Source organism: Triturus cristatus, chromosome 2_2 (assembly GCF_964204655.1).
Source record: "Triturus cristatus chromosome 2_2, aTriCri1.1, whole genome shotgun sequence".
Lineage (NCBI taxonomy): Eukaryota > Metazoa > Chordata > Amphibia > Caudata > Salamandridae > Triturus > Triturus cristatus.
In genome coordinates this window covers 1238775641-1238791965 of record NC_140582.1, presented here as the reverse complement: position 1 = coordinate 1238791965, position 16325 = coordinate 1238775641, and the positions used below count along the sequence as shown (strand labels likewise).

The 16325-nt window shown below is 49.7% G+C and overlaps 1 long non-coding RNA gene across 2 annotated transcripts in view; it reads left to right on the top strand.

The window, feature by feature from the left end:
• LOC146863477 (uncharacterized) overlaps window positions 1–16325 on the top strand; it is a 199702-nt gene that overhangs the window by 107732 nt on the left and 75645 nt on the right. The window lies entirely within an intron of this gene.

Here is a 16325-nt window from a genome sequence, read left to right as displayed (position 1 = left end):
TCCACAACCAAGGACCCGCCTATTGTCCCTTCTGCATCCTCATCCAAGGACCAGCCGAGCATCCCCCCAGCATCCTAAACCAAGGACCAGCCTAGCGTCCCTCCAGCATCCTCATCCAAGACCAGCCTAGCATCCCACCAGAATCGTAAACCAAGGACCAGCCGAGCATCCCGCCAGCATCATAAGCCAAGGACCGGCCTATTATCCCGCCAGCATCGTAAACCAAGGATCAGCCTAGGGTTCCTCCAGCATCCTCATCCAAGGACCAGCCTAGCATCCCGCCAGCATCGTAAACCAAGGATCAGCCTAGGATTCCTCCAGCATCCTCATCCAAGGACGGGCCCAGCATCCCCCCAGCATCCTCATCCAAGGACGGGCCCAGCGTCCCTCCAGCATCCTCATCCAAGGACCAGCCTAGCATCCCGCCAGCATCGTAAACCAAGGACCAACCTAGCGTCCCTTCTGCATTCTCATCCAAGGACCAGCCTAGCATCCATCCATCCAGCATCCACATCCAAGGACCAGCCTAGCATCCCTCCAGCATCCTCATCCAAGGACCAGCCTTCTATCCCTCCAGCATCCTCATCTAAGGACGGGCCCAGCATCCCTCCAGCATCCTCATCCAAGGACCAGCCTATTGTCTCTTCTGCATCTTGATCCAAGGTCCAGCCTAGCATCCCTCCAGCATCATAAACCAAGGACCAGCCTAGCGTCCCTTCTGCATTCTCATCCAAGGACCAGCCGGGCATCCCCCCATCATCCTAAACCAAGGACCAGCCTAGCGTCCCTCCAGCATCCTCATCCAAGACCAGCCTAGCATCCCACCAGCATCGTAAACCAAGGACCAGCCGAGCATCCCGCCAGCATCGTAAGCCAAGGGCCGGCCTAGCATCCCGCCAGCATCGTAAACCAAGGATCAGCCTAGAGTTCCTCCAGCATCCTCATCCAAGGACAGGTCCAGCGTCCCTCCAGCATCCTCATCCAAGGACCAGCCTAGCATCCCGCCAGCATCGTAAACCAAAGACCAAGCTAGCGTCCCTTCTGCATTCTCATCCAAGGACCAGCCTAGCATCCCTCCAGCATCCTCATCCAAGGACCAGCCTAGTGTCTCTTCTGCATCTTGATCCAAGGACCAGCCTAGCATCCCTCCAGCATCATAAACCAAGGACCAGCCTAGCGTCCCTTCTGCATTCTCATCCAAGGACCAGCCGGGCATCCCCCCAGCATCCTAAACCAAGGACCAGCCTAGCGTCCCTCCAGCATCCTCATCCAAGACCAGCCTAGCATCCCGCCAGCATCGTAAACCAAGGACCAGCCGTGCATCCCGCCAGCATCGTAAACCAAGGATCAGCCTAGGGTTCCTCCAGCATCCTCATCCAAGGACGGGTCCAGCGTCCCTCCAGCATCCTCATCCAAGGACCAGCCTAGCATCCCGCCAGCATCGTAAACCAAGGACCAACCTAGAGTTCCTTCTGCATTCTCATCCAAGGACCAGCCTAGCATCCATCCAGCATCCACCTCCAAGGACCAGCCTAGCATCCCTCCAGCATCCTCATCCAAGGACCAGCCTTCCATCCCTCCAGCATCCTCATCCAAGGACGGGCCCAGCATCCCTCCAGCATCCTCATCCAAGGACCAGCCTAGTGTCTTCCTGCATCTTGATCCAAGGACCAGCCTAGCATCCCTCCAGCATCATAAACCAAGGACCAGCCTAGCGTCCCTTCTGCATTCTCATCCAAGGACCAGCCTAGCATCCATCCAGCATCCACATCCAAGGACCAGCCTAGCATCCCTCCAGCATCCTCATCCAAGGACCAGCCTAGCATCCCTCCAGCATCATAAACCAAGGACCAGCCTAGCATCCATCCAGCATCCTCATCCAAGGACCAGCCTAGCATGCCTCTTGCATCCTCATCCAAGGACCAGCCTAGCGTCCCTCCAGCATCCTCATCCAAGGACCAGCCTAGCATCCATCCAGCATCCTCATCCAAGGACCAGCCTAGCGTCCCTCCAGCATCATAAACCAAAGACCAGCCTAGCGTCCCTCCAGCATCCTCATCCAAGGACCAGCCTAGTATCCTCATCCAAGGACCAGCCTAGCATCCCTCCAGCATCATAAACCAAGGATCAGCCTAGGATTCGTCCAGCATCCTCATCCAAGGACCAGCCTAGCATCCCTCCAGCATCCTCATCCAAGACCAGCCTAGCATCCCTCCAGCATTTTAAGTCAAGGATCAGCCTAGGATTCTTCCTGCATCCTTATCCAAGGACCAGCCCAGCATCCATCCAGCATCCTTATCCAAGGACCAGCCTAGCATCCCCTCAGCATGCTAAAACCAGGATCAGCCTAGGATTCCTCCAGCATCCTCATCCAAGGACCAGCCCAGCGTCTCTCCAGCATCCTCATCCAAGGACCAGCCTAGCATCCCTCCAGCATCCTCATCCAAGACCAGCCTAGCATCACTCCAGCATCGCAAACCAAGGATCAGCCTAGGATTCCTCCTGCATCCTCATCCAAGGACCAGCCTAGCATCCCTCCAGCATGCTAAAACCAGGATCAGCCTAGGATTCCTCCAGCATCCTCATCCAAGGACCAGCCCAGGATTCCTCCAGCATCCTCATCCAAGGACCAGCCTAGCATCCCCTCAGCATGCTAAAACCAGGATCAGCCTAGGATTTGTTTTCTTCCCCCTACGGATACAGGACTGTGTCCCACCTCTGTTTTACTGTTGAGTATTGTTATCTTTTTTCATTGAAGAATTAAATTGGATGTCCGGCTGGACATTCCTAAAAATATAGTTTCGATTCTGTACTATATTCATCCCCCCCATTCCTTAAACCAAATTGAGGACCACTGTTTGCTTAAAATCATCAATTACCCAAGGTCCTCAACTACCTATTGGGTTCCCTTGTTCTGTAAAAATATGTTAAGCGCAATCGCTGGATTGCAAGGGTTCGGATACCTATCCCCTTACTAATAAGTGGGTTCCCTTCCTCTTTTGTCCGTCTATACCCTTTCCAATTCCCTTCCTCCACTTCTCCCTGTTATGTCTGATCACGCACCCCTTTACTCCGACGAGTACATCAAGAAAATCTGTGAAGGCCCTTCCTTATTCTCTGAGACAACAGAATCCCCTTCCACTGCCAATGCATCACTTAATGAACAACTAGAAAAATGTAAAAAGAAAGAGGTCCGTCTTCAACTTATGGTCCGGATGCTAACTGAATATTTGAAAGCTGAAATCATTCCAACAGGGCTACAAGTGCGTAATATTCCCGGTATATTCACTGATATTCCCAAATACATCAACAGCTTCAGTTATATAGGCACTACCTGTTCCCGCCATTGGCTGGTTCTAGGTATTGACACCGCCATTGAGTCACTTAAGAAATTAGCTGAAGAGATCTCAGAAATTGAGAAACAAATCAAAGAGTCTAGTTCGATCACAGACAGTAAGAAATTACTTGAACAAATTCAAAAGACAGTTGATGACTTTCAAAGAATAGAACAAAACAAGAAATCAGTTAAAGTTCGTAAAGATATCAGAACATATAACACTGAACGCACTTACCCATACCTCCAGAAAGACTTCTACACAAACAGGGCATACTCTAATCCACAAAACAACAGACCGTGGGGACGCTTCAACAGACGCCACAATCTAGTTGGCTTTTCCGACACATCTGCAGAATCCTCAGACAACTCAGACCCAGGTGAGGGCACCAGTGGAACCAATTGCCCCTCTGGTCCTTCCCACCCTGGTCCCAGTAGTAATTTTTTAGGCCGAGGCCACAACGAACCATCAAAACGTGGTCGTGTCAAACAACAGCAAAGATGGTACAATCCCCCAGGCGAACGCCAGACCCGCCAAAAATTCTACCAATGGTAAATGAGGTTAATTTACAATGCATACCCATTTTCAATTTGTCCCAGCATGTACTCACTGACCCTGAGGTTTCCCTATTGAGCAAAGGGTTGTCCTTTGTCCCCACGACTCATCCAAATTTCCTAGAACTGCACACTGAATTGCTCAGATTCTTTAGACGACTGCGTCTACACACCTTCTTTCTGCTAAATCCTTCCACACCACCCACTGGCAACACTCCCTTTAGGCCTCCATCAACTTTCTCCCCTTCCACTAGTATGGTACCGAGTGAAATCCCCACCTTCGAGAAATTAGTTCTAAGAGATCTATCCATTTTGGAATCTAAAAAGCGTTTTATCCCTTATAACATTACTCTTCCCGAGAAAAACGCAATCTCCTCGTTGAAGCTGAACCAATCACTTATCATCAAATCAGCAGATAAGGGTGGTGGTATCGTGCTGCAAGAGAAGGATGCATACACAGCTGAAATCCTGAGACAGTTATCAAACACTGATCACTACTGCAGACTGCTTACTAATCCTACCAAGGAATTACAGACCATAATTCTCCAACTCACCACTGAAGCTAAAGGACAGGGCTTCCTCAGTCCCAAGGAATTTCTTTTCCTTAATGTTAAGGCTCCCCGTACCCCTGTCATCTACACCCTCCCCAAAGTGCACAAAAACCAGAGTAACCCACCCGGACGCCCAATAGTTTCGGGTTGCGGCTCTATTCTCGAACCACTTGGCCAATATATTGACCATTTCATTAAGGACTTTGTCCCCCTTACTGAGTGCTATATCAGAGACAGCATGTCCATGATTAACCTCATTGAACACCACCCGTTCGATCCTGACAGTGATCTCCTATGCACCATGGATGTAGAATCCCTCTACACCAATATCCCCCAAATCCCAGCACTCCTTGTAATCCAACAGGTCCTAGACTCCAGACCACGCCCTCACTGTGTGCCTACATTGTTCATTATCCAGTTATTAGAACTCTGTCTAACTCGCAATTTCTTCTCTTTTGATAATGAATTTTACCAACAAGTGAAGGGTACATCGATGGGGGCTGTTTTCGCGCCGAATCTGGCCATTCTCTATATGGATCACTTGGAAATGTCTTCCATCCTCTCTCCCACAAACCCTTTCCTCTCTGGTATCACCCTCTGGCGTCGATACATAGACGATATTTTTCTAATTTGGCATCACAATGAAGCAACACTCTGTCAGTTCAATCATTGGTTGAACAATAACTGTTCAGGCCTCAATTTTACCAACACACACGACAGATCACACATTCCTTTCCTGGACCTCACCATATACCACTGCAATGGTGAATTACTCACTAAACTCTTCAGGAAAAGCACAGAGAGAAACACCTTACTACGCTATGAGAGTCATCACCCGCGAGCCTTAAGAGACTCATTACCATACTCGCAATTTCTGCGCATTAGACGCAACTGCTACACCAAGGAAGATTTTTTCCTTGAAGCTACTACCCTTAGCAACAAACTCAGAGACCGAGGGTACCCTAAAAGACTTGTTAGCAATGCGAAAAAACGAGCATGGTATTGCCCTAGGGAAGTCCTTCTTTCCCCTAAAAACAAAAGCAAGACGGACCGGATTGTCTGTGTCACCACCTTCTCCCCCGCCTCCAATCCAATCAGAAAATCTATCCTGCAACACTGGCCAGTGCTAAATGCGGGCAATCTTTCCATAGAGCGACCCCTGTTTGCCTTCCGAAAGAGCCGCAATCTCAAGGATCACCTGGTAAGGGCCACCCTGCCAACCACTCGTCCCCTGACTACCTTGGACGAACACTGGGGGCTCACACCCCTCATTGGTCATGCTAAATGTGGGAATTGCAATGTATGTAACATGACTATTGAAGGCAAAACTTTTCTTTTTAATAATGTACTTATCACCTTGACGTCATTTTCCAATTGCAATACCAGTAATGTCATTTATCTGATTTCTTGTCCCTGTAACAAAGTTTATATAGGCCAAACTACCCAAAAGATTAAACTACGCATTGGCCAACACAGGAGCAGACTGCGCTGTAAAACTCCCAATGCTCCTCTTGTTGAAGACTTTTCAGAAATGGGACACACCGAGGATGACATTAAGTGGACAATCATCAAGAGCGTTAAACTACCCCCAAGGGGCGGTGACATCGCCAAGATTCTAAATAAAGAAGAGCTGAGAATGATCATTCGTATGAACAGCATCAAAGATGGTCTCAATCGGAATGAGGACTGGACTAATCTCATCTAAACAACAAACTTTGACCACATTCTGTCTCATACTGTCTCCTGAGATAAGTAAATCAGATCGCCGGTAGCTGTGACTAATGTCACGTGATGCCTCTCATCTATACCTAACTCTAACATAACGGATTGTTTCGCTTCTACACTCCTCACAGTTCTTGATGTTCGCACGTTATTATTTCCCTATGTCTTGCTCATTTTGCTCCACTGCTTTCCTTGGGTTCTGCCCAGTAATTATGCTGATGAGCCTTGGTTCGCTTTAAATTTAATTGTAATTTCGCTTTCTAATTAATTGTATTTTCGTCTCACTTGCAAAAATGTCTATTCGTAATAATTATGTATTCTTAAACTTTGCGCTTTTTGGTCGGTCTTTCCTCTATCTTTACTATTCTCTTCCATCATGGCGCCGTACTCTCACGCTCTAGTGTTCCACACGAACACGTTGCTCGTATATCTGCACGCTTCTCTGGCCCTTCCGCTCACTCGTTCATTGCAACTGAGGACGCCGCGCGATAACGGTAAGCACCTGAATCTCCACCCCATTTTGGCTCACTCATAAATTGATCCCTTGAGGTAACTGTAATCTTCCCTTCTAGTGTAATTTCACGGATCCGTTTTACCCGCAATTCTATCATGATTGCCTACCTACCCCGGAACTGTTTACATTGACCATGGACCGGAGCTAGAAATCCCTTTTGCCCGTCTCCATATTCTAACAGGTACCTGATCCGCATGCCGTCACCCTGGCTTTTCTCCCCCTTCCCTCCTCACTCGCTCCCTTGCCTTAATTGGTTCCCTTCCTTCCCCAGCGGCTGTCGCGGTCCCTGCCGCACACGCCAGCATATTTCCAGACCTTTTGGCACCTCCAGACGTTTATTTTATTCTGGCACATGATCACGCCGTCTGTTCCTGGTAAGCGTACACTTGGACACCGTTTGTGTAATTTCCTTGCGGCCACACGTTACGCTCAAAATTAAGACTCCTCCACCGGCGTTTAACTAATGCCTGCCAACCCTTGGATTCCAGATCGTCTTATTTCAGTTCACTAGCTCACTCGTTTGCATTCTAGCAACTGCATGAAGTCACATGTAGCATGTGCACTGAACACCATGACGGTAATTTATTCCGCGCTGCCATATTCTGGTCCTAAATTTTCCCTTCTCTCTCTTCCTTCCTTTCATTTTTCCATGTTTTTTCCCCAGGCAATTCCTTTAAACACCAGGCTTGTTCATTGTCTCGTCCTGATGATGATCCTTGTATCCTTGTAATAGGATCGAAACGTCGTCGACCCCAATCTAGACAGCATGCACATCAGTCCATTATGAAAAAAAGTGCACTGTTTGTAGAAAGAAAAGCTTAAAACATTGGATTTCGTAATTAAGCTCTGCTTGTCCTGCCTGTATTGTCTGTTTGCTCTGTATTTGTTTTCTTCCCCCTACGGATACAGGACTGTGTCCCACCTCTGTTTTACTGTTGAGTATTGTTATCTTTTTTCATTGAAGAATTAAATTGGATGTCCGGCTGGACATTCCTAAAAATATAGTTTCGATTCTGTACTATATTCATCCCCCCCATTCCTTAAACCAAATTGAGGACCACTGTTTGCTTAAAATCATCAATTACCCAAGGTCCTCAACTACCTATTGGGTTCCCTTGTTCTGTAAAAATAGGATTCCTCCAGCATCCTCATCCAAGGACCAGCCCAGCGTCTCTCCAGCATCCTCATCCAAGGACCAGCCTAGCATCCCTCCAGCATGCTAAAACCAGGATCAGCCTAGGATTCCTCCAGCATCCTCATCCAAGGACCAGCCCAGGATTCCTCCAGCATCCTCATCCAAGGACCAGCCTAGCATCCCCTCAGCATGCTAAAACCAGGATCAGCCTAGGATTCCTCCAGCATCCTCATCCAAGGACCAGCCCAGCGTCTCTCCAGCATCCTCATCCAAGGACCAGCCTAGCATCCCTCCAGCATCCTCATCCAAGACCAGCCTAGCATCCCTCCAGCATTGCAAACCGAGGATCAGCCTAGGATTCCTTCTGCATCCTCATCCAAGGACCAGCTTAGCATCTTTTCTGTGTCCTCGTCCAGGGAACAGCCTAGAATCCATCCAGCATCCTCTTCCAAGGACCAGCCTATCATCCATCCAGCATCCTCATCCAAGGACCAGCCTAGCATCCCTCCAGCATCCTCATCCAAGGACCAGCCTAGCGTCCCTCCAGCATCATAAACCAAGGACCACCCTAGCATCCCTCCAGCATCCTCATCCAAGGACCAGCCTATCATCCCTCCAGCATCCTCATCCAAGGACCAGCCTAGCATCCCTCCAGCATCCTCATCCAAGGACCAGCCTTCCATCCCTCCAGCATCCTCATCCAAGGACGGGCCCAGCATCCCTCCAGCATCCTCATCCAAGGACCAGCCTAGTGTCTTCCTGCATCTTGATCCAAGGACCAGCCTAGCATCCCTCCAGCATCATAAACCAAGGACCAGCCTAGCGTCCCTTCTGCATTCTCATCCAAGGACCAGCCTAGCATCCATCCAGCATCCACATCCAAGGACCAGCCTAGCATCCCTCCAGCATCCTCATCCAAGGACCAGCCTAGCATCCCTCCAGCATCATAAACCAAGGACCAGCCTAGCATCCATCCAGCATCCTCATCCAAGGACCAGCCTAGCATGCCTCTTGCATCCTCATCCAAGGACCAGCCTAGCGTCCCTCCAGCATCCTCATCCAAGGACCAGCCTAGCATCCATCCAGCATCCTCATCCAAGGACCAGCCTAGCGTCCCTCCAGCATCATAAACCAAAGACCAGCCTAGCATCCCTCCAGCATCCTCATCCAAGGACCAGCCTAGCATCCATCCAGCATCCTCATCCAAGGACCAGCATAGCATCCATCCAGCATCCTCATCCAAGGACCAGCCTAGCGTCCCTCCAGCATCATAAACCAAAGACCAGCCTAGCGTCCCTCCAGCATCCTCATCCAAGGACCAGCCTAGCATCCCTCCAGCATCATAAACCAAGGATCAGCCTAGGATTCGTCCAGCATCCTCATCCAAGGACCAGCCTAGCATCCCTCCAGCATCCTCATCCAAGACCAGCCTAGCATCCCTCCAGCATTTTAAGTCAAGGATCAGCCTAGGATTCTTCCTGCATCCTTATCCAAGGACCAGCCCAGCATCCATCCAGCATCCTTATCCAAGGACCAGCCTAGCATCCCCTCAGCATGCTAAAACCAGGATCAGCCTAGGATTCCTCCAGCATCCTCATCCAAGGACCAGCCCAGCGTCTCTCCAGCATCCTCATCCAAGGACCAGCCTAGCATCCCTCCAGCATCCTCATCCAAGACCAGCCTAGCATCACTCCAGCATCGCAAACCAAGGATCAGCCTAGGATTCCTCCTGCATCCTCATCCAAGGACCAGCCTAGCATCCCTCCAGCATGCTAAAACCAGGATCAGCCTAGGATTCCTCCAGCATCCTCATCCAAGGACCAGCCCAGGATTCCTCCAGCATCCTCATCCAAGGACCAGCCTAGCATCCCCTCAGCATGCTAAAACCAGGATCAGCCTAGGATTCCTCCAGCATCCTCATCCAAGGACCAGCCCAGCGTCTCTCCAGCATCCTCATCCAAGGACCAGCCTAGCATCCCTCCAGCATGCTAAAACCAGGATCAGCCTAGGATTCCTCCAGCATCCTCATCCAAGGACCAGCCCAGGATTCCTCCAGCATCCTCATCCAAGGACCAGCCTAGCATCCCCTCAGCATGCTAAAACCAGGATCAGCCTAGGATTCCTCCAGCATCCTCATCCAAGGACCAGCCCAGCGTCTCTCCAGCATCCTCATCCAAGGACCAGCCTAGCATCCCTCCAGCATCCTCATCCAAGACCAGCCTAGCATCCCTCCAGCATTGCAAACCGAGGATCAGCCTAGGATTCCTTCTGCATCCTCATCCAAGGACCAGCTTAGCATCTTTTCTGTGTCCTCGTCCAGGGAACAGCCTAGAATCCATCCAGCATCCTCTTCCAAGGACCAGCCTATCATCCATCCAGCATCCTCATCCAAGGACCAGCCTAGCATCCCTCCAGCATCCTCATCCAAGGACCAGCCTAGCGTCCCTCCAGCATCATAAACCAAGGACCACCCTAGCATCCCTCCAGCATCCTCATCCAAGGACCAGCCTATCATCCCTCCAGCATCCTCATCCAAGGACCAGCCTAGCATCCCTCCAGCATCCTCATCCAAGGACCAGCCTAGCGTCCCTCCAGCATCATAAACCAAGGACCACCCTAGCATCCCTCCAGCATCCTCATCCAAGGACCAGCCTATCATGCCTCCAGCATCCTCATCCAAGGACCAGCCTAGCATGCCTCCAGCATTCTCATCCAAGGACCAGCCTAGCATCCATCCAGCATCCTCATCCAAGGACCAGCCTAGCGTCCCTCCAGCATCCTCATCGAAGGACCAGCCTAGCATCCCTCCAGCATCATAAACCAAGGATCAGCCTTGGATTCCACCAGCATCCTCATCCAAGGACCAGCCTAGCATCCCTCCAGCATTCTCATTCAAGGACCAGCCTAGCATCCCTCCTGCATCCTTATCCAAGGACCTACCTAGCATCCATCCAGCATCGTAAACCAAGGATCAGCCTAGGAGTCCCAGGCATACTCAGCCAAGGACCAGCCTAGCAAGCCTCTCACTTCTACAACCAAGGACCAGTGTGGAAGTCTTTTAGCATTCTTTATAGAGCAGTCTGATGGACCTCCAACATCCTCAAAGAAAGACAGGTCTGGAAGTGCTGTTGCATCGCCAGCCAGTGACAAGCCCAGCGGCCTTCCAGCATCTTCAACCAACGACAAGCCAGCAGCCCTCCACCATCCTAAAACCAGCCTAGGATTCTCTCACCTTCCTAAAACCAAGGACCAGGACAGGAGCTCTGCAACATCCTCAACCAATGACCAGGCAGCAGTCCTCCAGCACCTTCAACTAAGGACCAATCCATCAGTCTTCCAGCCTCCTCAACCAAGGACCTGTCCGGGACACCTCCAGCATTCACAACCAATGACCTGCAAGGCAGTCTTCCTCAACTATAGACCACCCAAGGACCTGTGCAGTATCCTCAGACATTGACCAAGCTGGCAGCCCTCCATTATCCTTCAACCAAGAACCAGCCTAGCAGTCCTTCAACATCTTCAAGAAATGACCATGCAGCAGCCCTCCACCATCCTCAACCAATGACAGCCTATCAACCTTGCAGCACCCTCAACAAAGGACCAGTCAGCACTCCAATCACTTCATCTTGCAACCCCCAGCATCCTCATCCAAGTATTAGCCTGGCAGCCTGCCAGCATCCTTAACCTATGACTAGCCCGGCAGCCCTCAAGCATCCTCAGCCATTTACCAGCATAGCCAAGGACCAATGTAGTAGCCCTTCACCATCTACAGCCAGTGACCAGCCTTGCAGTCTTACAACATCCTTAAACAAAGTCCAGCTTATGTGCGTGGTGAATAAAAGACGGTCCAATCCATGTAGTTTCTTCCAAGTATACTTATTCAGGATAAGATGTTAAGCAGAGCCCCACCAGGAGCAGTCTTCCTGCTGCTCAGCCCTTCCATCAACTGACTCACACACACACCAACATTCCACTCACCAACAGTCAGTCACCACAGTCACACTGGCTGAGCAGCAGGTATAACACAGTGCCCTACAGCATCTTCAACTAAGAACCAGCTTAGCAGCGATCCAGCATCTATAGCCTAGGACCACACTAAGAGCCCTCCAGCATTCTCAACCAAAGACCAGCCTGGCAACTCTCCAGCATCCACACCAGAGGCTGTCCGACAAACCCTCCAGCATCGACACCTGAGGCTGTCCTACCATTCCTCCAGCATCCACACCAAAGGCTGTCATAGCAACCCTCCAGCATCCACACCAGAGGCTGTCCTAGTGAAGAACTAGGATTTTAATCCCAGCGGCGCAGGGGACACGCCCTCAGTCTTCGGGTTCACCTGTCTTAGAGTACAGAGACACGGGATTCTTCTGGTGACATCAAAGATCATATTTATTAGCTGCAGCCAGTAACAGAGATCCTAGAAGTACAACACGGTGTATGTTCTCAGGAGACTGCTCAATATAATAGAGCGGAGCGTCGTCTTTTATGCCAAAAACCACATTCCTGGCTAGCATCAATTACTCACAACCTTGACCAATCAGAGGATGATATTTACAGAGGCATCACATAACGACAAACCCACTTTCAGTTATCCAACCCACCGCCAATGACAAGGCATAAATCCAGCATTCTTGCTCGAACAGGCCGGACGGGCCCATCATAAAAGACCTCAACCCAAATCAATAATTAGGCCATAAGGCCATAAAAGTAAGGAGCAGAAATAGATGAGGAGAAAGATAGAGGGGTGTGTGCGTGTGCCATAGAATCAATAATGTCCTGTTCTTTGATCTCTATCTGACCAGCTGTTTAACAAGGCACTGGCTTAACAAGTTTAGCCTCGGGCAACAGGGTCAGTTGACTCAGGTCAAACTGAAGTCAACACAAGCTCAAACTAAGGTGTATGCGTCCCTAGAGGCTCGCTTGGCCACAGTCATCCTGTAGTTGTTAGCCTATGTGAGGGCAACCACAAAATGGCGGTTATAAACAAAATGGAACCCACGGGTGCAGACTAGATCGTTAAATACACAGTGAATCCATCGGTGTAGCATGACGAAAATGCTTATGCGTACCGCACTTGTCAGTCGCGGTTCGCTGATACCAAAATCATCACGATACGACAACCTTCATTAAATGGGTTCAGAATTCACGGAACCACAGACCCTCCTTTTGCCCTTACATAGGCAATAACCTAAACTCACGTCAATCTGAATCCAGGTCTATGTTCATCAGATCATTGAGATGTTGCTATAGCATCATCCTAGTACTTAGTAACTCTCTCTGGACAGGTCTCCTCGAACACGAGGTAGCAAAAAGGCCACATATTACGGGAGCACACTGTACACAAAGACAGAACAGGAAGAGGGTAGCTAATACCATCCCAATGACCATCAGGATCTTCCATCCCCAAGTGGATAACAATCCCCAGAACCATTCCATAAACGACCAATCTCCTTCGTCCACATGTATGGACTCGGAGATCTTATGTAACTTGGAGATGGCTTGGAAAACTGTCGGAGCGTAATCTGGGATGAAAACAAAACAGCTCGATTGGATCAATTTACAGACCCCCCCTCTATCTGCAAGTATGACATCCAACGCAACTCTGTTCTGAAGAGTCATAAGGCGATCCGACTGGAGCTCAGCAGTCAAGTTATTAAGGGCGCCGGCAGTTTCGACTATGGTGGACTCAACCACTCTCGTCAATTGCCGTATGTTCCTGCTGTTAACCATAGGTCCCCAAAATGGCAGAAAACCCTTCACGGAATCTCCCAATTCTTGTCCTGCGGTATCTTCCTTACTGAAGACACCTCTAACGACTCTCGTTTTGTGGTAATCTGCCGCAGCTGTAAATGTAGGAGGCAACAAGAACGAGACAAAACATGTGCCCGAGAAATCAGGGGGCAACCATGTATATGCTCTGTCATGGCAAATGAAGTAGGTACCCTTAGCTGCTAAAAACGATGGGGAAGTCTGGGACGCATAAACATATGTCTCAGTGCAAACACTCTTCCCTAGCTGAGCTCTAGGATTCTTGCCATTTCCTTGCAGACAGTAATGACCCCGATGGGGTACTATCCAGATCGGGTAGGATCTCTTCGCTCGCTGGTTCCCACTCAGACTAACTCCATATCCAGTGATGTTCCATCCAATATACGCTAGTGTCTCATCTCTCGGGATAGCCTCATAAGAGCTCATTCCTCTAATCATGTCGACTATTCCCTTGACCAGAGCACTATTCTTCGGGCTATCTTTCAGAGAACGTAGGGGGTTAACTTCACGGGCATAAATTAACATTGTTCTGTATGCCCACACAGAACCATTGTAGCTAAATGGCAGGACCAGGTAAGGAATACCTTTCTCGGCAGTATGGGGCATAAGGCTACACACCCAACAATTAGTTGTGTTCACTACTAGCTGGTGTTGGTGCAGAAGCTGAACAAAGGAATTATTAGCAAATTCCATTCTCCTAATGGACTCATGTTCAGGCAGATGGTGAAAAGAATGCGAAGAAACAGTAGGAGGAGGCATAGGTTGTGTAGTGGGCATGAATGTCGCTTGAATAGAGAATGTCACATATCCAATTAAAAACATTATTAAACTCAACAGTATAAACAGACATAATATTATAAAACGTTTCCTACTCATTATTGTACACATTTTGCTCTTGAAGCTCATTCTTTTAGTAGGTCTCTCCATCTCGAAAAACTCCATCCTCTAATCGTGCTGCTCGCGGCGGATGGGTGTTCTGTGCTAAGGAATGCTCCTGTCGGTCCAGGGAACGCCCTGAGACCAACCAGAACCGTCGACCTAACGTCTTCGGCTTGCACTCCAAGGACTTGGCACCACGACCCTACAGCTGAACCCGGATGGTGGTTCGAAAAACAAAAATCAAAAAATAGTTTCTCGGAGGGGAGCCAACCAAAGAATAGCAAAGAAGGGACTCAGTTTGTTATTCGTCCCACGACTCTCGGTCGCAAGTTATAGCGCTCTTTACCAGGCAATGTCTGTTCTCGGAAGAGTAACTCAGGTTCAAAAGTGTTCAAATGATTTCATGGAGGTACAATTTCTTGGAGAAGTTCGTCGCTCTCTGGCTCAATGTTTGTTCCAATCAAACGGGCATCGCTAAAAGGCAGAAAACGAGGCACGGTCTCAGTCTCAGACTCAGGAAGTCCTCTTTGGACCCACCGGTCGTACGGCAGAGGCAAAGGGACCCTCTTACAATGTACGCCGTGAATCCAGTTCTTTTTACCGTGCACTCGTACCACAGAACGGGTGGACAATAACACCAGATACGGTCCTATCCAGCGGGGCTGCTCGTTCTGGGTTCGCTGGAAGTTCTTCACGAGCACCCACGCTCCAGGTTCAAGGGTGTGCCCTGGATCTTCAGAAGCCTGTGGCAAAGTATCATGAACCTGTTGATGCAGAACACGCAATTTAGCCGTCAATTCGTACAGGTAGTCAAGCAATACAGGGTGTTCTATCTCACTAAATTTTGTCGGCCGCGGCACTCCCCAAATATTTGCCGGGCGACCGAACACAACCTCATAAGTAACCCTGGGCGTAGTTCGCGAAGTAGCACTTCGCGAAGCTACGCAAAGTGCAGTTCGCACTACGCGAGCTACGCGTAGCACTTCGCGAACTGCGTAGTACCTTGTTCGCACTGTGCCAGATGTCGTTTTCAATGATTGCACAGTGCGGACAAGCAACCGGCACTGTGCAATCATTGAAAATGGCATCTTGCACAGTGCGAGCTGTAGTTTCTGCTGCTCGAGTAGATTTTTACTCGAGCGGCAGCTTTCTCAACGCGAACTGGTAGTTTCTCATCGCGAGCGGTCGCGAGCATACGCGACCACTCGCAGTGAGAAACCTGACCTCCTCGCGTTGGGAATCTCGCCGGGAGGTTTATTTTCCATGCTCGCGATCGCCAACTTGATGTTGCTGATCGCGAACAAGGAAAAAGTCTCGCCGGGATGTCATTTAGCTTGCTCGCGGTCGCCAACTTGACGTTGAGGACCGCGAGCAAGCAAAAAATGACCGCAGCACCACGCAACACTACGCTACGCGTGTTCGCACTGTGCTACGTGCAGTTCGCGTAGTGCGAAGTAGCGCGAACTTCGCAAACTACGCGAGCGTAGCGTAGTGCTTTGCCCAGGCTTACTCATAAGGACTCAGACCCATTCGCCAATGCACAGTCATTCTTGTGGACAGAAGGGCTAACGGCAAAGCATCAGGCCATTGTAGACCAGAGCTCGCTTGAATTTTGGCCAATTTCAATTTTAACGTGCCATTGTAGCACTCAACTAGACCAGCTGACTGGGGATGATTGGCAGCGTGGAACATCTGCCGGATACCTAACCCATCACACACTCTCTTCATCACTTGACCCACAAATTCGCTCCCATTGTCACTCCAGACCACTCTCGGCAAACCAAACCTAGGGAAAAATTCCTTAATAAGGGCTTTAGCTGTGGACAAGGCAGTGTTGTCCTTCAGAGAGTAGGCTTCCACCCATCT